The sequence below is a fragment of the Dreissena polymorpha genome, chromosome 1 (assembly GCF_020536995.1).
Source record: "Dreissena polymorpha isolate Duluth1 chromosome 1, UMN_Dpol_1.0, whole genome shotgun sequence".
Lineage (NCBI taxonomy): Eukaryota > Metazoa > Mollusca > Bivalvia > Myida > Dreissenidae > Dreissena > Dreissena polymorpha.
The window spans coordinates 132,279,000-132,303,013 of NC_068355.1; the positions used below are offsets into that span (position 1 = coordinate 132,279,000).

At 35.2% G+C, this 24,014-nt stretch overlaps 2 protein-coding genes across 4 annotated transcripts in view; both read right to left on the reverse strand.

Annotated features, from left to right (window-relative positions):
- Positions 1–24,014, reverse strand: part of LOC127850404 (myelin regulatory factor-like) — a 114,896-nt gene that overhangs the window by 63,357 nt on the left and 27,525 nt on the right. The gene's annotated exons all lie outside the window — the stretch shown is intronic.
- Positions 2,570–24,014, reverse strand: part of LOC127850429 (sodium- and chloride-dependent glycine transporter 1-like) — a 163,739-nt gene continuing 142,294 nt past the window's right edge. Inside the window, exon 17 of the transcript XR_008035306.1 lies at positions 2,570–3,174. The gene's annotated coding sequence lies outside the window, so the exon portion shown is untranslated. The remainder of the gene's footprint in view (positions 3,175–24,014) is intronic.

Here is a 24,014-nt window from a genome sequence, read left to right on the forward strand (position 1 = left end):
CTGAAAACATATTTTATTTGACTAAATCTTAAAGGGACTTTTTCACAGATTTTGGCATGTATTAACACTTGTCATTAAATGCTTTAAATTGTAAATGTTAACATCGGAACTAAATAGCTCTTAAGTAACAAAAACAAGAATAACATTAAAGAAAGAAAAAAAAGTAATTCTCAACTGGACTCAAACCACTGACCCTTGGAGTAAGAGACTAGCGCTGTAAGCATTTGGCTATCTGTGATCAGACAGGGAGCAGACTGTACATTATACATAATATAAGAAATTCATGTTATGCCACAAAATATAATGATAACATAAGAGCTCTCCAAATCATTCAATCATTTGGCATTTGTAACGCTTTATAATGTTCAGGTTTATAAATCGTATAAAGATGCATATAATAAATATTTTAGAGCATCGGTAATGTTCAGTATTACTGTTTCCATGCAAATATCATAACTACAACAATAACATTTGCAAATCTGAAACAATTTTTTTTCAATTTGTCAATTTACCAAACTGTGAAAATTAAGGTCCCTAAATTAACATGCAATGGAGAGATTTGTCTAAAATTTCAGTAGTTGACAATACTAGGCTTTATCCAGTCAAGCTCAACTTTATGGACTGTAAATACTGATAAAATACGACTAAACAATTATTGGTTGGCTATAAAACATACCATGTTACCAAACATATAGCCTGGCTCATACTTTGATATGCATAAGTTGTGAAATTGACCACAAATTAACACAAAATAATTTAACCGCAATATACTTCACAAATGAAAATTTATTGGTACTTTCTGGAAGACAACACAATAAAATTTGAGTTTTGAATAAATCAGTTATCCTATACAAAAAGTAGAACAAAAACCACAAATGAAATCTGAGGAAACAAAAATGTTGTTAAACATGCATAAGTTATAAAATAATGACATTATGAACATCCAACTTCGGATTACTTTGTTTCTTTTGTACAACTCAATCAGAACACACATGAGCTGTGCTCTATAAAAAGGGGGTTGAATGCATGTGCATAAAGTGTTGTCCCAGATTAGCCTGTGCAATCTGCACAGGCTTATCAGGGACAACACATTCTGCCTTAACTGTATTTTTGTGATGAAGAGATTTTCTTTAAAAGAAAAATATAATTAAAGTGGGAAGTGTCCTTCCTGATTAGCCTGTGTGGACTACACTGGCTAATCTGGGACGACACTTTATGCACACGCATTAAAACCCCTTTTCACAGAGCAGGTTTAATATGTTTTTTAGGCTGTAAACTATTTCATTTTGTTCAAACCCTAATGTGCTAGACAAACAGTTTGTACCCTGTTCAAGAGGTACGGAGTACTGCAAGAACAATTAAACAACCTAAAAAGGTGCACATAATTATCCCTCTAATAACCATTGTTCAGAGCTATAGATAACTTTTGGGGTATATTGGGTAATTCACCCCCTGTTTTGACAACAATAGGGTTTTTGTAAATTCAATAGAGTTTTAGCAAAAAATGTCACTCCCTACTTTTGAGCTTAATTGGTTTTTTCACCCACAGTTTTTTAACTCAATTGGGTAATTTAGGCCAGGGAATGACATGTTTAACATAATAAAAATCTACAAAGGTCACTTTATTATTTATACAAATGGAATTCAAAAAGGTACCTGTACATAACAACAAACAATAACTGAATTTCTGATCAAAGTTCATTCATTTTTGCGTTGAATAACACCAAGTTCGTGAAAATCGCTGCACAATTGATGAAGTTATGGCTGTTCAAAGCGATGCACCCCGTTTTCGGGTCATTTTGAGTTGAATACCTTGAAAATGAAAGTAGAAATTGGACAGGTCTACGAATAATTGCAAAACTACCCCAAAGATTGATAACCGCTGGAAAGAATGCCTTCTTTTCTTCATAGGACGGCATATAAACTATGCGGTACACTTTTGTACGGAAAATAACCAGTCTAAAATTACACCCGGTGTTTGTAAGAATTGCGTTTCGTGACGCAAGGTTTTTTACGGGAATTATGTTATTAAATTTGTATTTGCGTTTCTGTACGCTTTATTTTGAATTTAATTACGTTTTTGGTTATTTTAATTGCATAATAGCGCAAGTACGCTTGTTATTTATAGCCCTGCTTGTTAATAACATTTTTGAGACTTGTTCCGGTAAACATCCAAAATCAGAACGTTTTTCAATTGCAGAGGTAGCAGATACTAAAGAGTTTTTAGGGGAAGAAACTACAGCACGAATTCTTGCAACATTTATCTCCCTTTTAAATGAGCCCATGCCAGTATTCCTGCGTGGCTGATAAATCACTGTTAACATTTCAATATTGTTCAGCTAATAATAGGAATGTATTTTTAAAATAAGAGCATAATATAATAAATCATACTTATGATGTAAACATGTAAACAAACTTTTTTATTACAGTATTTGATTAATCATTTTGACATGAATGTGCAATTTGTTTTCTATTTCAGTAAGTCTTCATTAAAAAACAAGATGTGTTTGTGAAACACAATGTCCCCCTATATGATGTTTGAACTTGAAGGATGACCTTGACCCCTATATCATGTTTGACCTTGAAGGATGACCTTGACCCTTCACCACTCAAAATGTGCAGCTCCATGAGATACACATGCATTTCAAATATAAAATTGCTAGCTTCAATATTGCAGAATTGACATTACATGAGCAATTTTGACCCATATATTTGACCTTGAAGGATGACCTTGACCTTGACCATTCACCACTCAAAATGTGCAGCTCCATGATATACACATGCATGCTAAATATCAAGTTGCTACCTTCAATATTGCAAAAGTATTCATAAAATAAGCGATTTGGGCCACATATATTTGACCTCTGACCTTGAAGGAGGACCTTGACCTTGACCTTTCACCACTCAAAATGTGCAGCTCCATGAGATACACATGCATGCCAAATATCAAGTTGCTATCTTCAATATTGCAAAAGTACTCATGAAATTAGCAATTTTGGCCACATATATTTGACATTTGACCTTGAAGGATGACCTTGACCTTTCACCACTCAAAATGTGCAGCTCCATGAGATACACATGCATGCCAAATATCAAGTTGCTATCTTGAATATTGAAATACTGCAAAAGTGTACATTAAATGAGCGATTTTGACCCATATATTTGACATTTGACCTTGAAGGATGACCTTGACCTTTCACCACTCAAAATGTGCAGCTCCATGAGATACATATGCATGCCAAATATCAAGTTGCTATCTTCAATATTGCAAAAGTTATTGCAAATGTTAAAGTTGGCGCAAACCAACCAACCAACCAACCAACCAACCAACAGACCAACAGACCAACCAACAGACAGGGCAAAAACAATATGTCCCCCACTACTATAGTGGGGGACATAAAAAGATTGTGAAAATAAGGTAAAAACACCATTACAACATCAGATAATTAATAACATAATGAAGAGAAGCAGAGACATGCTTTTTCTCAGTTTACCAAGTTCATGTCACTTTGCCTCAACAGTTATGAAAATAGACAGTCCTAACTATGTTCCAAACAAACATTAACAACAACACTGTTGTGTGACTTGTGAGAGACGCATATATTGTGGCCACATGTGCACAGTTTCAAGAAAAACTTGCATTTCATAAAGTAAGTACACCTATATAAAACTTCTAATCTATCCAAACAAGTATTACTGATGCACATGCTATCATAATTGTATGATGTGCATAAATGCATGCTCAGGTAAAATCTGTTGTAGATATTCCATAAATTTTGACTAGTTCAAACTTAAAAAACGACGGTTTAAAATTAAACCACATTACAATAAAGCATTAACCACAGATTTAACCTTATATTCATCACAAGAATGTTAGCCCCCCAGGAACAACTCCCATTTCTTTTCTCCGGTGGGAATACCCGACCAAGAAAGAACGTGTGACCGTAGCAATTCACTTTGTCCATTCTTCAGAATATAGAAAATATCCAAGCAAATTTCAGAAAATCAACCAATAAATGTATACAATATACATTTAAATGTCTACTCATAATACAAAAATGAATTTGAATTTGATGCTGTCACAAAACAATCTCGCTAGAACTGATTTCTAACACTATTTATTTCTTTAAATAGCCATGCACTAACAATCTTGCAAAACCGGTTTATTTTCTCATGTTCCTCCAGACAAAAGTACTCAGCTAATTACGATGTAACGCGAAGTTCTAATAATTATTACATGCGCACATCAATCACATGCAGATAAACTGGTGTTTTATTCAATCATTGAGCTGTGCTCTGTAAAAAGAGGGTTTACTGCAAGTGCGTAAAGTGTCGTCCCAGATTATTCATTTGGGATGACACTTTCTGCCTTAACTTAATTTTTGCTAAAAAGAGACTTTAAACGAAAAATATCATAAAAGCAGAAAGCTTTGTCCCTGCGGACTGCACAGGCTAATTTGGGACAACACTTTATCACATGTATTTAACCCCCTTTTCACAGAGCACGGCCCAATTGTTTTTGGATTTCAGAAGTTAAACTTTGGCCTAGTTCTTCTAGTCGACATAAGACATTGTTACTATGGAAACAGGCTTGTATCAATAGACAAACATCAAATATCATAAAATTGTGTTCAACATGTAAGTAAAACTGGTGTGAAAAGGTCAAAGTCCTGGTGGAACATCTGAACTATTGAAACATTTTACCAATAAGGCTGCTGTGAACTTCACCGCTTTTTCAAGAAATGTTGGAGACCAACAACTTTACCTGTTTAACTCAGTTCCTTAAACAATTCTTTAACAGCCAGTCATTTCCTAAATCTATTTGATTTATAGCAACATGCTGATGTAAATAGCAGACTTATTTTCTTTATAAAATAATTTCCTAGAAAACTAGGAAATTACTGTGTGCATTAACTTGGAGAAAAAACTAACTTAGCAGCTTATAATTACAGACACACACAACCTGAGGTGTATCTCTTTGCATTTATGACTATTCTTTACAGATATGTGACATTTTGTGTGTTTTAAATGTATTTTTCAAAATATTTACAATCAAGATAATTTTGATGGTGACTTTTAGGCCTATTCGGCAGAGTACTTTAGTATGTCTTTTTATAGTCCTTACTTTCCACTATTGTTAAATGGACATGTCACCATAATATAATGTACTTACTTACTTAATTATGGAAAGGCCTTTGACATTTTTTCCAAAGCATGCACATTGGAAATTAACATTTAATAAGAGCTCCGCTGTCGGAGACATATGCCCCCGCAAACAGGGTCTTGACACCCATCGCTCAATCCTTTAATGACATATCGAACGGAAACCAATATATAATACTTAATGTCACAATGACCTTGACCTTTAAACTAGTGACCCAAATTCCTATAGGGGTCAACTACTGTCCAAGGCCAATGCACATGTGAAGTATCAATCCAATCGGTGGGGTCAATTTGTGGAAGAGTTATTGATCACAAACAAACTGGTCTACCAACAGACCGGCCGACATACCCACCGACAGACAGACCAATTGACATCCATCAAAACAATATACCCCCTCTTGTTCAAAGGGGGGCATAAAAAAGCTGAGAAGAACATTTTAATGTTTATGTCAAAAACTGAGACAGAAATGGTATGACGATGTTCCTAAGTGACATGGTTATAATAATGATAAGAGTTAGTTTGAAGCAATTATTTAGCTATGGCTTGTAGAGACAAACCCTTGTCCCTTTCCTGGGTAGAACAGGTACCTGGGTTGGGGTCTGTTGCGGATATTCTTACAACGCTCCCACAGGGGAAAGATACTCATACCCCCATCATTTCAAGGCAGAAAATTATCAACGAAGCGATGGGGGACTTAAAGTGAATTTGTATGATGATGCCCTTACCTGAAACAATGAATGAGCACTAAGTGAATCTGTATTATGGTGCAATTAAGTGAAACTCTCTTAACACACTTAAACAAAATTTATGATGCTTCACTTAAGCAAAATCGTAAAATGGTGTTCTAAAGAGAAACTGTATGATGATGCACTAAAGTGAAACTGTGATGATGATAAACGCAAATGAAAATGTATTATGGTCTACTTCAGTGAGAGTGTATGAGGATTCACTTAAGTGAAACTGTATTTTGATGCTCTAAATTGAAACTGAATGATGCTGCATTTAAGTGAAACTCTATGATGATGCACTTAAGTGGAACTGTATTATGGTGCACTTAAGTGAAACCTTATGAAGATGTGCTCTAGTGAAATTGTATAATGATGCTTTTTAGTAATTGTTTGATGTTGCACTCAAGTGAATTTTTATGATGATGCACTTAAGTGAAAATGTATTATCATGCACTTTAGTGAAACTGTATGATGACGGGCTTATATAAAATTGTATGAAGTTGCATTGAAGCTGTCAAAAAGATGTCAAAGATTGGGAAAATCACAGAAATGAACAAGAGCTGTCTCCATCGGAAGACATATGCCCCCAAAAAATGCTTTTTTGAAAGCTAAACGCAGATTTGGAAACCTAAACGCGGACCCTAAGTTCAAGGTCAAGGTCAAAAGGGGTCAAAATTTGTGTGTGCATGGAAAGGCCTTGTCCATATACACATCCATGCCAAATATGAAGGTTACATCTGAAGGGACATATAGTGAAATTTTTTTAGCGGAAACGCAATTTTTTTATGATATAAGATCCGTAACTCAGAAGTGCCTGGGTAAATTTGGCTCATAATCAAACTTAACCTAGATTAAATTGCCTTACACATTTTCATAAAGTTTGGTGAAGATCCGATGACAATTGCTGGAGTTATTGAGCGGAAACAAGAAAAAAACTCAATTTTTCAATGATTCAAGGGCCATAACTCAGGAGTGTCTTGGTCAATTTGGCTGATTATCGATCTTAACCTAGATCTTATAAACTTACACATATTCATGAAGTGTCGTGAAGATCCTATGACATTTGCTCGAGTTATTGAGGGGAAACGAGAAAAAACATAATTTTTCAATGATTCAAGGGCCGTAACTCAGGAGTGTCTAAGTCAATTAGGCAGATTATCAAACTTGACCTAGATATTATTGCCTTACACATTTTCATGAAGTTTAGCGAAGATCTGGCCAAAAAGAAAAATAGTTGTGTTTCAGGTCACCTCCTGAAAAAAAGTAGGGTTGGTAGGTAGGAAAAACTTATTATTATTTAAAATTCTTTTATTTTTCATGTTTTCCATAAATCAGTGTAAAGTGTTGAACACTGTTCTAATATCTAAATATAGCAGTTTGGATCAGTTATATCAAATATTTGTTGTTAGATACCTCTCGCGAAAACTAATGACACGAAAGACGACTGTCGCCGATTTACACTTGAAAATACTATAAAGGTCATTGACTACATTTAAATTGATCCTCGCTGTTCGTCAGAAATAAAATGATTGTTTTTGTTAATATCTCTAAATTACGTGTTGCTACAAATTAGTTGACAGGAGCAGGCCAATCCCGAAGGAAGGCTCATTGTAAGCTCGACTGTCCAACAGACAAAAAAACTCACCTCTTCTTCAGCAGCAAACCCACGAACTTCCAGTTTCGATCGCTTCGACTGTGCTGGGTGGTATCTGTGCCATACATTCTTTAAAGTCATGGAGTTTGAATAAGAATTCAAAGACTTTGTTCCGGCATGATGAAAACATTTTTTCAAATTGACCGACAAAATGGACGACGCCGTGTTTACAATCAAACGGAACGCCGGATATCGATTTTGCGGGAAAAACAGGCTGGTCCCCCGATTGCACAATGTGTATAATATAAAGCGTTCGCGGCGACGGGATGTTATTTTGCAGGTCACAATACAAAAATTCTGGTAATCGCCGAATTCGACCGGACGGAGATGGAAAAAAAATCGCCGAACTCGGAACTTGACGGGGAAAAATTAACAAAAAAGGCAAATATTGGATAATAAGTTTTTGGGTCGGCCCAAAAAAGATAGGGTCGGTCGGGTGACCGGAAACACAACTATTTTTCTTTTTGGCCTCTGATGACAATTGCTCGAGTTATTGAGCGGAAATAAGAAAAAACCCAATTAAACGATGATTCAAGGGCTGTAACTCAGGAATTTCTTGGTCAATTTGGTTGATTATCAAATTTGACCTAGATCTTATAACCTTACACATGTTCATGAAGTGTGGCAAAGATCCTGTGACATTTGCTCGAGTTATTGAGCGGAAACGAGAAAAAACGCAATTTTTCGATGATTCAAGGGCCGTAACTTAGGAGTGTCTGAGCCAATTTGGCCGATTATCATACTTGACCTAGATGTTATTGCCTTACATATTTTCATGAAGTTTGGTGAAGATCTGGTGACAAATGCTGCAGTTATTAAGCGGAAACGAGAAAAAAACAAATTTTACGATGATTCAAGGGCCGTAACTCAGGAGTATCTTGATCAATTTGGCTGATTATCGAACTTGACCTAGATCTTATGACCTTACACATTTTCAAGAAGTGTTGTGAAGATCCTATGACATTTGCTCGAGTTATTGAGCGGAAACTAATCTTGACGTACAGAAGGACTAACTAACGGACGGTGCGATTTTAATATAAAAATATTGCAGCAAATACATTAAAAGAAGATACCTACAACTTGAACTGCATGAAATAACATTGTTGATACATTACTAAAATTCTCAAATGCCTGGTTTATTTATCGTAAATCATTCTCAAAGGCTTAAAGCCAATTTCAAATACCATCTCAAAACTGTATTTCTAACACTTTGTTAATGACCAAGTTGGCGAAACTGACCAATCAGATTCACTTCCATAGTTCTGTTGCTTGCAAACTGTGAGTGAGAAAGAACAACACATAGAAATGGAGAATGCACTGATCAACACAGAGTATCTGCCTAACTTGCAGAAGACCTGGGTTCAACCCCCTCTCCAACACATAATTTTGTTGTGAACAAGAAGTAAGAACAGTTGTGAGCAATACAAGGGAGATAACTAAAGCTATGATCAAGTGGTAAAAGCAGTTGAGACTATGAAGGTAAGTAAAGTTGCGATGATTCAAAGTGGTATTTTAACACTCATAAAACAGTGCAAAGATTATATAAAAATTGAAATATTGAAACTCTTAATGTGATTATAATTACATCAAGCTCACATATTTATCTGATTGGTGATGGAAATAAAAACATATTTAATTGCTAAATTAATGACATGGAACATGTAATCAATAAAACCAATCACATTACAAGTAAATGTATTGAGGCTAATAAATTCTTCTTACATGCACAACTAAACAATCAGAAACAAGATACAAAAAGAGTTTTTACAAAAAAATGTTGATATCACCTATAGCATTATTACTTAACACAGGTATGTTGATTTATCTTTCAGGAACTTTCAAAATTAATAGAGGTTCAAAACTTTGATGAAGGATATGAATTGTAATTTGTCCGTAGAATGCTGCAGATTCTACCAATACATCTAATATGAACCTCACTCTACTAAAACAGGGCTTAATGCGTGTGCGTAGCGTTGTGCTTGATTAGGCTTAGCAGTCCACACAGATCAGAGAGGACACTTTCACCATTAACTAATAGTGAATGTTAGACGAACCAGAATCCTGTCTTCTACACTATTCTTCACTTGTTAATTCGTAAATTTGTTCTAAAGTTAATACCGTTACCTTCACATTGGTTTCACCCTGATTATGCGATGTCTTGTGTGTTGAGGTATATGGAGTTCACTTAAGTTTAATGATGTGCCGAGTGGAAGAAACTTCAGTAACAATGTAGAACAATCAAGGCTCCAATTTTGCATGCAGGGTTAAAATTAGCATAAAACCAATAAAAGTATCTTTAAGAAGTTTCACAACAAAGATAAGAAATTGTCAACAACTACCCAGTCAAGAAACAGATTGTTTGCTTACTTTTTTATGCAAATCACCAATGGGTTCAAAAATGCAGGTAACAATTTTGTAGATAATAAATCATGACATAATTGTTAAACATGTAACACTATAGTTCTTACCAATCCCGGTTTTGAGACATGGTGTTCCATAAATTCAATACCAGACCAAGTTCAAAATAGGGTTCTGATGTTCCATACTTTTAAATTGAGCCACGTCGCTGGAGGAAAACGAGGCTTAATACATAAGTGGCATACCAGGTTAATCTGTGGAGTCCACGCAGGCTGATAACAAGGACAACACTCCACTTTTGAGGGTTTTTTGTTTAAAAGAAGTTTCTTCTTAGGGAAAATCGAATTTAGATGGAAAGTGTCGTCGCTGATTAGCCTGTGCAGACAGCTAAAGCTAATCTGGGACTACAATTTACGCATATGTATTAAGCCACTTTTACCAAAAAAAAACGGCTCAATTACAGTATAACAGTTTTAGGGAACTTTGTTACTGTTTGGCACTTTAACAAAGAAGAGATGTGTTTGTCAGAATCACAATGCAAATTTCTTTTGCAATGATGAGTCATATATTTTTGTGGTTTGTGTTAGGAAGTTTTGCTTGTGTTATTTGGAATTTGAATTTAGATAAACAATCAGCGCGATAAGTTGGTAGTTAAGTTATTCTTAAACTGATTTGATTAGAATAATTTAAAAGGTGTCTATATCATTTGCTTATAGCTATAAATAAAATGGAATTATCTTTAAGGAGTTAGTACCCTGTGGACTTAGTACCATAAGTCTGTGATGTAACACTTTACTGAAAATTATGTATTTACTTGTGGTACACAGTGCGACAGTCTCCAAAAGATATACCATTATCTACAATAATGAAACAAGCTTTAAAGTGGTACAAAGTCTTCATTATCTAATAAAATAATTGCCATGCCAAATATCATAAGATTTCTAACTGAAATAATTTGCTTCCAACACAAATCTGGTTATTTTCTTTAACAAGAGGGCCACCATGGCCCTAGTTCACTCACCTGAGAGGAGTCGATTCATTCAATCTTTACCAAATGTCAAACTTGACCTAGATATTGTCCAGACAAACATCCTGGTCAAGTTTCATCATTATTTCATCTGCCAGTCATGATCAATGTACCTATGAAGTTTCATGATCCTAGGCGTAAGCATTCTTGAGTTATCATCCGGAAACCATTTTTCTAAGTTGAGTCACAGTGACCTTGACAGCCATTGTGTGAATACGTTTTTTTGCACTGTGACCTTGACCTTTGACCTAGTGACCTGATAATCAATAGGTTTCATCTGCAAGTCATGATCATTATACCTATGAAGTTTCATGAACCTAGGCAAAAGCGTTCTTGAGTTATAATCTAGAAACCATTTTACTATTTCAGGTCACTGTGACCTTTGACCTAGTGACCTGAAAATCAATAGGGGTCATCTGTGAGTCATGATCATTGTACCTATGAAGTTTCATGATCCCAGGCATAAGCGTTCTTGAGTTATCATCAAGAAACCATTTTACTTTTTCAGGTCACCGTGACCTTGACCTTTGACCTAGTGACCTGAAAATCAAAAGGGGTCATCTGCGAGTCATGATCAATGTACCTATGAAGTTTCATGATCCTAGGCCTAAGCGTTCTTGAGTTATCATCCGGAAACCATTTTACTATTTCGGGTCATCGTGACCTTGACCTTTGACCTAGTGACCTGAAAATCAATAGGGGTTATCTGCGAGTCATGATCAATGTATCTATGAAGTTTCATGATCCTAGGCATAAGTGTTCTTGAGATATCATCCGGAAACAATTTTACTGCTTTGGGTCACCAAGACCATGACCTTTGACCTAGTGACCTGAAAATCAATAGGGGTCATATGCGAGTCATGATCAATGTTTCTATGAAGTTTCATGATCCTAGGCATAAGTGTTCTTAAGTTATCATCCGGAAACCATTTTACAATTTCGGGTCATCGTGACCTTGACCTTTGACCAAGTGACCTGAAAATCAATAGGGGTCATCTGCGAGTCATAAGCACTCTTTGAGTTATCATCCGGAAACCATCTGGTAGACGGACGGACCGACATGAGCAAAACAATATATCCCCTCTTCTTCGAAAGGGGGGGGGGGGGGGGGAATGAGAAAACTTTGTCATTAAGACAAACATTTTGACAAAGTTACATGAAGATTGGGCATGAAATGTGACTTCTCCAGTGTTTACAAGGTTTTTCTCTTTTTTTGACCTAGTGACCTAGTTTTTGACCCGGCACAACCCAGTTTGGAACTCGACCGAGATTTCGTTAAGACAAAGCTTCTGACCAAGTTTCATGAAGATGGGACAAGAAATGTGGCCTCTAGAGTGTTTACGAGCAAATGTTAACGGACGGACATACGACGGACAAAGACCGGTCACAAAAGCTCACCTGAGCAATCAGGTGAGCTAAAAAGAAAGAAATCAAATACTACAATAAATAGTAATCTGCTGTGCTTATATTACATATGCAATGCAGATGCTTATAAATTAAGTTTTTTATGTAACTTATTGTAATGAACAGACAGATTTCAGGGTGATGAAAGTGCCCCATACGGCAAAATTCAACTTCAGTGGGCATCCATGACCGAATGCTGGAAAAAACTTCGAAAGACAGCAGTGTTTTCTGTCTTCAAGGTACGGGGCTCGCACTAACTGTACATTAAATGAATATTGTGTCAGTATTTGCTTGTTATTATGTACAATAATCACTTATGATAAAAATATGAATTGTAAATAGTACTTTTGTCTTGTTTAATTTACCCCCAGATAGTTGTCCTACAGAACAATATCAGACCAATCACCATGCAGTAGCCTAACAAAACCAGACTTTTCAGTCCATTTCCTGCTGCGTTGTCTGAGATCCCAATGTACATTGATTATAGATTCACTTTTATTATAGTTTGAATCTAAACAACTCTTTAGCATAGACCTTTTTATGATTTTTTATTCTGTAGAACAGATGTGAACAGTATTACCTCATACCAGAAAGGACCCGGAGGCTGTGCATGGTGTTCAATATTCTCAAATATGTGCCAGAAAGGAAAATGGGAGTGTGTTGAAGACATGGACAAACAATTTGAAAACTAGCCTCTGTGCTAAGCCTGGCAGTCTGTGGCTGATGACATTGTTTGTAGTCTCTCATGTTTGCTTACACTTATGATAACATTTGTAAGACCTCAGTTCATGAACTCGTGAAGAATTATGGTTCATGAACTATTCACTGACAGTCCGTGAACAGAAAATGGACCATTGAAAAATAGAAGAAATATGTTCATGAACTGTCCATGAACAGCAAAACCCTGAAGAATTTTTCAAAAATTGTGTTGTTCGTGAACTGTTCAAGAACACTTCATGCCATTGGTGTTCATGAATAGTTCATGAACACTTCATGTCGTAATGGTTCAAGAATAGTTCATGAACACTTCATGCCATAAGGGTTCAAGAATAGTTCATGAACACTTCATGCCATTAGGTTTCAAAATTATTTCACGAACACCACATGAGATTAGTGTTCATGAACAGTTCATGAACTAAAATTTCAAGAACATTTCACAGATGTGGCCCATTTTCTGTTCACTGACTATTTGTGAACTATTTATGAACTCGCTTCACAAACAGTTCATGAATAGTTCATGAATTATTCGTGAACTGCAGAACAACATTTTGCAGGGGGAATGACAGACAGACAGACAGGCCAAAAACAAGAGGGCCTAAAAGATCCAAAGTCGCTCACCTGAGATATCAAGATATTATTGGGACAAATCGTCTGACCAACTTTCATGAAGATCAGAAAATAAATGTGGCCTCGAGTGTAGAGTGTTAACAAGGTTTTACTATAGCCATATAAAGAAAAATGCCCTGCCCCTGGCAGCCATGTTTTTCAACCAACCAGCATCATTTTTGAACTCTTCCAAGATATTATTGGGATGAATCTTCTGACCAAGTTTCATGAAGATCGGACAGTAAATGTGGCCTCTAGAGTGTTAACAAGATTTTACTATAGCCATATAAGGAAAAATGCCCCGCCCTTTGGAAGCCATGTTTTTCAAGCAAACATAATTATTTTCAAACTCAACCAAGATATCATTGCAACCAATCTTCTGACCAAATTTCATGAAGATTGGACAATAAATGTGGTCTCTAGAGTGTTAACAAGGTTTTACTAAAGCCATATATAGCTATATAAGGAAAAATGCCCCGCACCCTGGTGGCCATGTTTGTGAAGCAACCAAAACCATTTTCAAACTCATCCAAGATATCATTGGAACACATATTCTGACCAAGTTTCATGATGATCGGAAAATAAATGTGACCTCTAGAATGTTAACAAGGTTTTACTAATGCCATATAAGGAAAAATGCCCCGCCCCCATGGTGGCCATGTTTTTCAACCACCCGGCATCATTTTTAAACTCGTCCAAGATATCATTGATACCAATCTTTTAACCAAATTTCCTGAAGATTGAACAATAAATGTGGCCTCTAGAGAGTAAACAAGGCAAACATTGACGGCGCACGACGCACGACCGACGACCGACAAAAAGCGATCACAAAAGCTCACCATAATCACGTTGTGCTCAGGTGAGCTAAAAATATACCCCCGATCTATCGATCCGGGGGCATAAAAAATGCAAATATTAAAAAAATTAATGCGTACATTTTATTCAAACAAAACTCATGTGCTTAATTGTTGAAAATATTTGCACCAGTAAATTATGATTTTTACAAGTAATGATTGGCTTGGTTATAGAATAAGCTCATTTCAATATGGACCACTCTAGCCAACCAGATCAATCTAGCTGAATGCATGTGCATAGAATGACGTTTCTGAAACTATACTTTACGCACCAAAATGCAAATAGATTTTCCAACTATCTGTTTATTTTTGAAATTTTTTACATATTTGAGTCGTGTTCTGAGAAAACTGGGCATAATGCATGTGCGTAAAGTGTCATCTCAGATTAGCCTGTGCACAGGCTAATCATGGACGACACTTTTCGCCTAAATTGAATTTTTGCTAAGAAGACTTCATTTAAATGAAAAATGTAATAAAAGCCGAAAGTGTCGTCCCTGATTAGCCTGTGCGGACTGCACAGGCTAATCTGGGACAACACTTTATGCACATGCATTATGCCCAGTTTTCTCAGAACAAGACTCAAATAATTAGTATTTGCACACATAAAATACATTGTTCATACTGAATTTTTGAAATTATTTAACTATGTAGGTGTATCACAAAGATTATAATTCGAAAAAATGGATCGATCACATAAACTGCCAGAATTTTAACCACATACATTGCTTAAAGATGCTTTTCATTAAATCAGATAAAAACATTATTAACAGCTTAAATAACTTAGCATAAAATATGAGTAACTCCCAATTGTTTGTACTTAATTTTTCAGATTTAACTTCAATACTATAATGCACAATAATTTGAGGGCATGTTGTGTCCGATGTGAATGTTCATGCAATTGAGGGGGTTGGGAAAAAGACCATAATATATATCATAGGAAAGTCGGTCTTTGCTTATAAATTCACGAGAAAATACAGAGCCAAATCTCTTGGGAATAGCTTGGCTTCTGACCGTGCTTTTTATCCTGATCTTTTATTCCAGCGTATTCTGGTGGTCTCAAAATCTTGAGATCCTTCCCTTGCAGTCGCATTGTCTTATGAACTAAGTTCCCATCCTGCTGCCTTCTTTGAAGCCAAAAACATACTTTGTACAGCAGATACGCCTCAGATCGCTCAGGCAATTTCAGTGCAGAGTATGCTGTAGACACATCATGTGAGGCTGTGATGAACTGTATTCATGAAACAGATGCATGATGGTGGCAATTCGCTGCATGGAGAAGGGCGACTCATATAACGCAATAGCCGAGTCTTATGTAGATTCAGAAAAAGACATTACGGACAAGCAACACTGGGGTTCGATGGCTACGACGACGATCATTATAACAAAGACAAAACGCACCGGAGACGATGAAACAAATGTGAATCATATTCTGAGTTTCCGCAATGAAACAGAATGCTCATGTAAAAAAAGGAAGACTTTTAGTCTGGTGACAGAAACAACACCGGCATGATTGCTCAGATCAGCATAATTCTGACTCAAATGGGATGCTATGTAGTTCTGTCTTCAGGGGATGCAGACGTTAAAATTGTTCAAGCAACAGTATAACGATCCCTTCGTAGCACCACAACGTTGGTGAGTGAGGATACCGATTTGTTCATCTTGACTCTGCATAACTCCGAAGAGACAATACGACCATCTACTTCCGCATGAAAGAACTCATGCTTATTCAGGCTGTAATTAATCTTCAATGATTTTCAGCAATGGTAAAAAAATGAAGTCTACATAAGTTAGTAAAACCTGATCCTATCATGAAGTCTTGTGCTAGTTAATTCTCTCTTCCAAATGTCGTAAATTGGATTTTATGATTATTCAACTCCTTAGTGTAAACCTAAATTCGATTAAAGTGTTCCCTGTCTCCTAAACTATGGCGTTTTACATAACAACCATAACGTTTGAGTAAAAAGTTATGGACTTGTGGTCCTTCGTATTGTGTCGATGGCAATTTGGGACGCCGTGTTGGATTTCTGTGTAACATAATTAGCTTACATTTTGTCTTATGATATCAATGTGATATTAATGTGTTCTTTTCTCTTTGAAACCTATGTATATACACCAAATTCATCAAATTTGAGTGGATAGTTACATAGTTATATTTAATGATCATCAATAGGTTTTGGCGGCCATTTTGGATGCTGTGTTGGAAATGTGTGTAATATAATAAACTTAAAAAATGTCTGATAATCTAAATGTGTTCATTGCCCCCTGAAAACTATGTATAGACACCAAAATCTTCAAATTTGAGTGGATAGTAACATAGTTATGATCATTAATAGGTTTTGGCGGCCATCTTGGCGGCCATTTTGGACGCCATGTTCGATTTCTTTGTAACATAATTAACTTACACTTTGTCTGATGATATTAATTTGTTCTTTGCCCCTTAAAAGCTGGGTATAGACACCAAATTTATCAAATTTGAGTGGAAAGTTACATAGTTATGGTCATAAATAGGTTTTGGCGGTCATCTTGGCGGCAATTTTGGACGCCATGTTGGATTTGCGTGTACTATTGTAAACATTAACAATGTCTGATGATCTTAATGTGTTCTTTGCCCCTTGCAACCTATGCATAGACACCAAATTCATCAAATGTGGTCGTATTGTTACAAAGTTATGATCATTAATATGTTTTGGCGGCCATCTATTTGCGGCCATCTTGTAAAAAACATCTTTCCGGAAGTCCGACTGTGGTAAACTTTTGATATGTTTTTGAGGACCTTCTACACTACCAGAATCTGTAAAAATACCTTTTGTAGCAACTTTTTGGTGGTTGAAGGTATTTTTTTCATATATTGACCCTACTACAGTTATGCAATTTTTTGTTGAATTCTGATTTATCCCACCCACCTTTTAATGGAAATAAAACAACAACGCCGTGTCCGTTTTAGATTAAAATAGCATTAATGTAAAGAATATTGATGGCCGTACACTTTGCAGCAATAAAGTTGAAATAATTTACAAAATTACAATCAACAGAAATGAACCTTTGCACTCACTTTCAATTTTAATGCTTTTTTACGCCTTTTTTTTCCACTTTTTTTGTCTTTTTTTTTAAATATTTGTCAAAAAATATGGCAGAAAGTGACATATTTTGCGAGAAAAAACATGTTTTCCATTGTTTATTCAAGAAAAATAAGAATCTACTTCAATTTCAGAAAATTCAAACTGAAAAACAGATAATTGGATTTTTTATCATTTTTGGCGGCCATCTTGGACGCCATCTTGGATTACAAAAAATGTACCATCACGCGGCACGTCCACACAAAATTTTCTGACACTTCAGACATTTACCTAAAAAATGTTATATAAATCAGCTTTCACTCTTTTTTGCACACGGGAGGTGCCCAGGGACTGTACTACTAAGTATTTCCTACTAACTAGACCTTTGATTTCTTGAGGAGAAAATCATAAGGAGTGATCCTTCATCAATACTACCGGTAACCTCATATTAATTTATAAGATTTCTGAGAATTCTCAAGATACTGTGAAGGAGCAATTTTCATGCTACAAAAGCCCAATTGTCCTTGATTTTTGATCTCTTGATCCAAAAAAAGAATTAGGTATTATTCTTTCTTCCTAGTTAAACAAAATAATAGATCAAAGTTTTCTTAAGATATTTATGCAGAAACCAGATTTTAATACAGTCCCCTGTGACTTTGACATTTGTCCTAAAGACTTTAAACTCAATAGGCATCTACCTTTCCAACTAAGTAACCACTATAGACCGTTCCAGAATTTAGTCATTACATAATTATCTCCCCTGAATTCTCTCCGCGTCCGCCATTACACTGCTGCTTAACAATCAGTAACATATATAAGAGAGCACCGATTATTCAACGGATGAATTTCTTTCTAAATTCTAAGGCCGTCATTACATGGTCTTGGTTGTCTTGGAAAACTAACACATTGACACATTAAAAAAAGCATTTAATTAAATTAAATGCAATATTTTTCATTTGATTATTTGCATCAATCTTTAAATCATGTATGCCTTTGCATTCCAGTGTTAAATTGCCCCTTTGTTCTGCATAATCCGATTATCTTGTTTTGATCAGATATTGTCCAGACATAACTAACCACATGGTGTCATAAACCACACTGGGTGGCAGATGACAGTCTGGTCATTAAACACAATTGATGATGCCACAATGTCTCATCTTCCTAGTAGTATTAAGCAGTCATTTGGTAAGATAATTTACCTCCGACATACTTAACAGTTGCGTAAATAAGATATGTTACATATTTTACAAATTAAAAGTTATGTCCAATATAGAATATCAGAAATTGTACACAGTAAAGATACTAGCCCGTTTAATTTATGAAAAAATAAAGTATTTAAAAAAATATAAAAATAAAACATTTAACGTATTTAGCGGGTATCGGTTAATTAAAACTACGTCATTCCGTATGAAGATTTGATGTTACGGCAATGCACGAACAATATCATAAAAACAAGAAATTACATTTGACACCAAACAGTGGTAAAAAATATTTAAAAAATATATATATGTATATAAATATATGTGTGTTAAAATGTTAGATATGTGTCACTCATACTCACTAGTAACGAGTTTTCAATATACATGAGTACACAGTTCAATTTGCATCATATGAAGTTGTGTTTTTTCAGTTGTATGTAAATATTCCTCAATAGCGTCATTCTTTGTACAAAACCCATCAAATTAAAATTACATGTAAATACTGTCATGTCCTTTGCTTTTAATATGGCTTTGTAGTATGTTTATTTTCAAAGCACTCCTTACACTTTTTAACACTCATTTATTTATCACACAAGCGTACTCATGCCATTGATAATTATATTTTTATAATTAGATGTATTACTATTGTAATTTATTGAAGCTTTTCTGCAAAAAAATATTACGGCTTATGCATAGAGCTCTTTGTTGTGTCAAATTGTCGGCCTTTCAGTCTTCAGATAATCTTTAATTTGATGCTTATGCCGCGTTTTTAAAGATAAAAATAAATGTATTAATAAATTCGTTTGACACTTAATAATATATTTTTGAAATACTATTTAGTGGTTTTTTTTGGAGTTTTTTTTGTGGATTAATTGACTAAACATTTGGTGTCGTTATCCATATGTTTTGCGCTAATTCAAAGACCTATAAAATACATTTTTTAGTATTTTTAGCTTTATAGCTGTTAAATGATTCAAAGATGAAAATATAGATATATCACATAGATCACATTCTCTTCATCTTCCGAATAATCACATAAAAGATCGTCAAGATCAATATCACTCTCTCATGATTAGAAGCTCGTTTTTTAACGTGACAAAATTCCATCTAAAAAAATGAAGTATAAATCCAAACCACAGCGTCTAAGGTTTGATAACCAGTAAAAAAATTCTTTACAATGGCGACCTATGTAAAAGACCGAGCCAGTCTGATTGAGATAACTCGATTTTTCAGTTACTTCCCTTGGCATTCGCCACTGCGTAGGAGATTGCTCGTTGATTTTCATTGATAACATTCTCCTAGCAGAGTTGTCGTTCGTGTTGATAAAGGTAAATATTAATAGAACAGCATATCCTGGGGAAACAGATTCAATAAGTTTATCAGAACGTTTATTTCAAATTAGTAATTTTACATCCATTTTATTTTTATGGACCAATGAAACAACTATATATTTTCTCTATTTTGTTTGATATTTGTTCTCGATTTAGTAAATAAATTGTGAATAAAAACATGTAAAATTAACTTTTTACGTGATCACAAAACTAAAGTACGAACAATCTCGAACCTGCAAATTGTAAACGCTGCACTGCTATGATATATATAGATAAAACAACATTTCTTTGCGTAATTGTCCGTCCCGCTAGCGCAGTGGTAAGGCCATTCGCTTTTTCACCTTTACGACACCGGTTCGATTTCCTCTCCGGGCGCAATGTTATATTTTGTCTGTTTTGTGGTAACCATTCCGGACAGGTGTTTTTTTCCGGAGAATCTCATACCCCGCAGCATTTGACCATATATTAAACTAAAAAGTATTTCAGTACAAAACAAATAGCTGGAAATTGCAGCTATCATTCAAAATTCGTCCCAACTGTCGTCAATCTAATCTTATTAGGTAGGACTGCTGGACACACTCCGGGTCCCAACATTATGCAGCCTCAGCGCGGAGATAACTCATTACCTTGGAAAAACACAAATACACACACTGGGTGCAGCCTAGGCGCGTATAGACTCAAACAAGGCAACAAACTCAAGTGCGGGCACAATCATTTAAAATTTACATATTGAATACGATATTCTAACAGAAATTACACAACCACCTAAGTGTACATACCATGTTTGATATTTCGTTCGATCGTTAGATTTCAGCATATACATGTATAAGGTCATTTCGCTATTAGTTAACTTATCCATATGTTCGTGGGCGAACTCGGATAGTCAAGTGCTCATACGATTGAGCTCACATGGTCCGGCTATGTGCTCATACCTACTTTCGAGAATCATCATGAAGGTATTGCCATACTTAATGAACAAGAATGTGACCCGCCTCCCAGTTTCGCTCAATGGGTCAAGTTACCCACAGGTACTACTTCCTCGTACCCCTAAACTTTTTTTCGTACCAAAAATGTTTCGTACGCAAATTTTTCTCGTACCAATTTTTTTTTTGTACCCAAAATTTTCGTACCAAAATTTTTATCGTACCCAAATATTCGTATCAACAAACACAATTGTGGTGATATAGATAAACTTAAATTGATGTTTTATATCCATCCTCTTCAAAAGCATCGTCACACCAGTACTGCCAGTACTTTGATTTATCTCTGATATCAGTTAGAACAAGAAAAATAATGGAAGGCGTATCAAAAATATCACACTTAATATAATATGTTATGATTTTGGAATGTAGATTTTTACCAAATGAGACCAATTACAAACAATTAGCGGTAATTAATTGCGCGAGAATCTTTTATAAGTATGAATAAGTATGAATTAAAATATAAACTGCTTGATGTTGCGGCTATTAAAATCAACACAACAATACATGCGTGAATTGTTTGTGAAACGTTAAAAGTAACAAGTCTAAATCAAGGACATAGTATGAGCGACTGAACCGGCAAATTTTCGCAGATGATTACCACTTGATTACAGATAAAAAAAACAAATACACGAAAGCATTTTAAACATTTTATTTGTAACAATCAATCTCAACTTCAAACAATCATTTAAACAACAAAAATGTGATAATCGCCTCAGATTAACTCATTAAGTAATTTATTTATCCGACAACGGTGAAGCTGGTATTCTCTACGTCTTTGGCTTTTGGAATCGCAGACTCGCACAAGTTAGCAGCAGTGTAATGGCGGACAGTCACGTGACTGACAATATGGCGGCGGTCAATTTAACGATTATGGAACGGTCTATACCAATCTGCATGATTGGAGGTCAAAGCAATATTCTTAAGATGTTGTGCGGAATTTCTGATACAAGCCCCTATGACCTTGATCTCAAAATCGATATGCATCATTCTTTCTCATAAGTATTCAGCATACAAATTTAAATCAACCAGAATCCTCTAGATATTGTACAGAAACCACTTTCTTCGTGTGACCTTGACCTTTTACCTTGTGATCTCGAGACAAAAATGTGTTTTAATTTCTTCCCATGTAACCATGACACCAATATAAATGTTAACAGGTCAAAGGGTTCTGAAAATAGAACACCTGAAATAAATTTCATTTTACAAGCCCCTGTAACATTGAACCGTTTACCTTGTTTCAATTCAATCTCATTTGACAAAACCTATTTGAAACTTTTACAATCGCACTGTGGTGAAACCATGCAGATCTCCCCCAAAGGCACCATGTCCAAGGACTGGTTCTACCCCGAAAAAGGACTCGATAATGTTTCAATGAGCATAGGCTTTTAATGCAATCGGAAATAAATAGATTTCAACTAAACAATGTAATTAGAAAATGTTAAAATGAGTTAAAACGAAATCATTAGAACATGATTAATTAAAATAAGGGGGATCAAAAAATATTTTTATTAATTTGATATAGTGTCTGATTTACTTTCAAAAACTGATCTATATTTACACCCAGATCTACGTCAACTGTCAAAGTATTTCAAATTAAGTTAATGTTTGTAGCAGAGCTTCATTAATGCAATTTATAATTGCCTCTTACGCAAACCCAATTTTACCATAGCTTGTCATGGCTGTCAACCAATAGAATGCAAAGAAGTAGAGTGAAATCAAATTGACAAGCACGTATTCAGCTCCCATTTAGATATTAGATGTTGTGGTAATTAAATTCACCATAGATCAACAGCAAAAAAAATCAATTATAATCACATTCGTTGAACATGATTGAAGACTTCTTAGCAAATAAAGAAGTGTAAACAGATTAAAATTATTCACTATCAAGCAACTTCAAAAATTATATCTTTGGGATAAAAAAGTAAGGCATTTACTATAATGTGATAAATAAATGTTTGTTTATATCAATATATATAGGCCATACTCTATGAAAAGGGGGTTTAATGCATGTGTGTAAAGTGTTGTCCCAGATAAGCCTGTGCAGTCCACACAGGCTAGTCAGGGCTAACACTTTCCGCTTTAACTGGATTTTTGCTAAGAAGAGACTATCTTTTAAAAGAAAATATCATAAAAGCGGGAAGTATCATCCCTGATTAGCCTGTGCAGACTGCACAGGCTAATCTAGGATGACACTTTAGGCACATGCATTAAACCCCCTTTTCACAGAGCAAAGCCAATATTTATTTTGCTTTTTTTACATTAAAGCCAGAACATTGAAAACCACAGTCTGTTTAGTTTTGACATGGAATATCATGGTTAACTCTTGTAAGCCATGGTCTCACATGGAATATCCTGGTAAACTCTTGTAGGCCATGGTCTCACATGGAATATCATGGTAAACACTTGTAGGCCATGGTCTCACATGGAATATCATGGTAAAATCTTTTAGGCCATGGTCTCACATGGTAGGCTATCATGGTAAACTCTTGTAGGCCATGGTCTCACATGGTAAACTGTTGTAGGCCATGGTCTTACATGGTAAACTCTTGTAGGCCATGGTCTCACATAGTAGGCAATGATAATTCTGGCAATACTTGTCTCTACCATGGTCAATTATGTTCATTTCTGTGGATATTCACAGTAAATGATGGGTGATCATGATAAAACATTAACAGCCATAAAAAACTATTAAAAAAGAAACAAATGACCCTGCTCCACATTTCATGAGGGTGCAGTCTTCAAGAGGTTAAAGTCCACACAGTCTTACAACAATGTTCAAAGAAATACTGAATGTCTAAAAACAACAAACATCACTATTTTCACAAAATGATCTCTTTGTTGTCAACAAAGTCCTGAAAAATACAAAAAAAGAAGAGTTTGTGAAAAAAGCCCTCTTTGTTTTTCCAAACCATTGAAATTTACATCGAAAA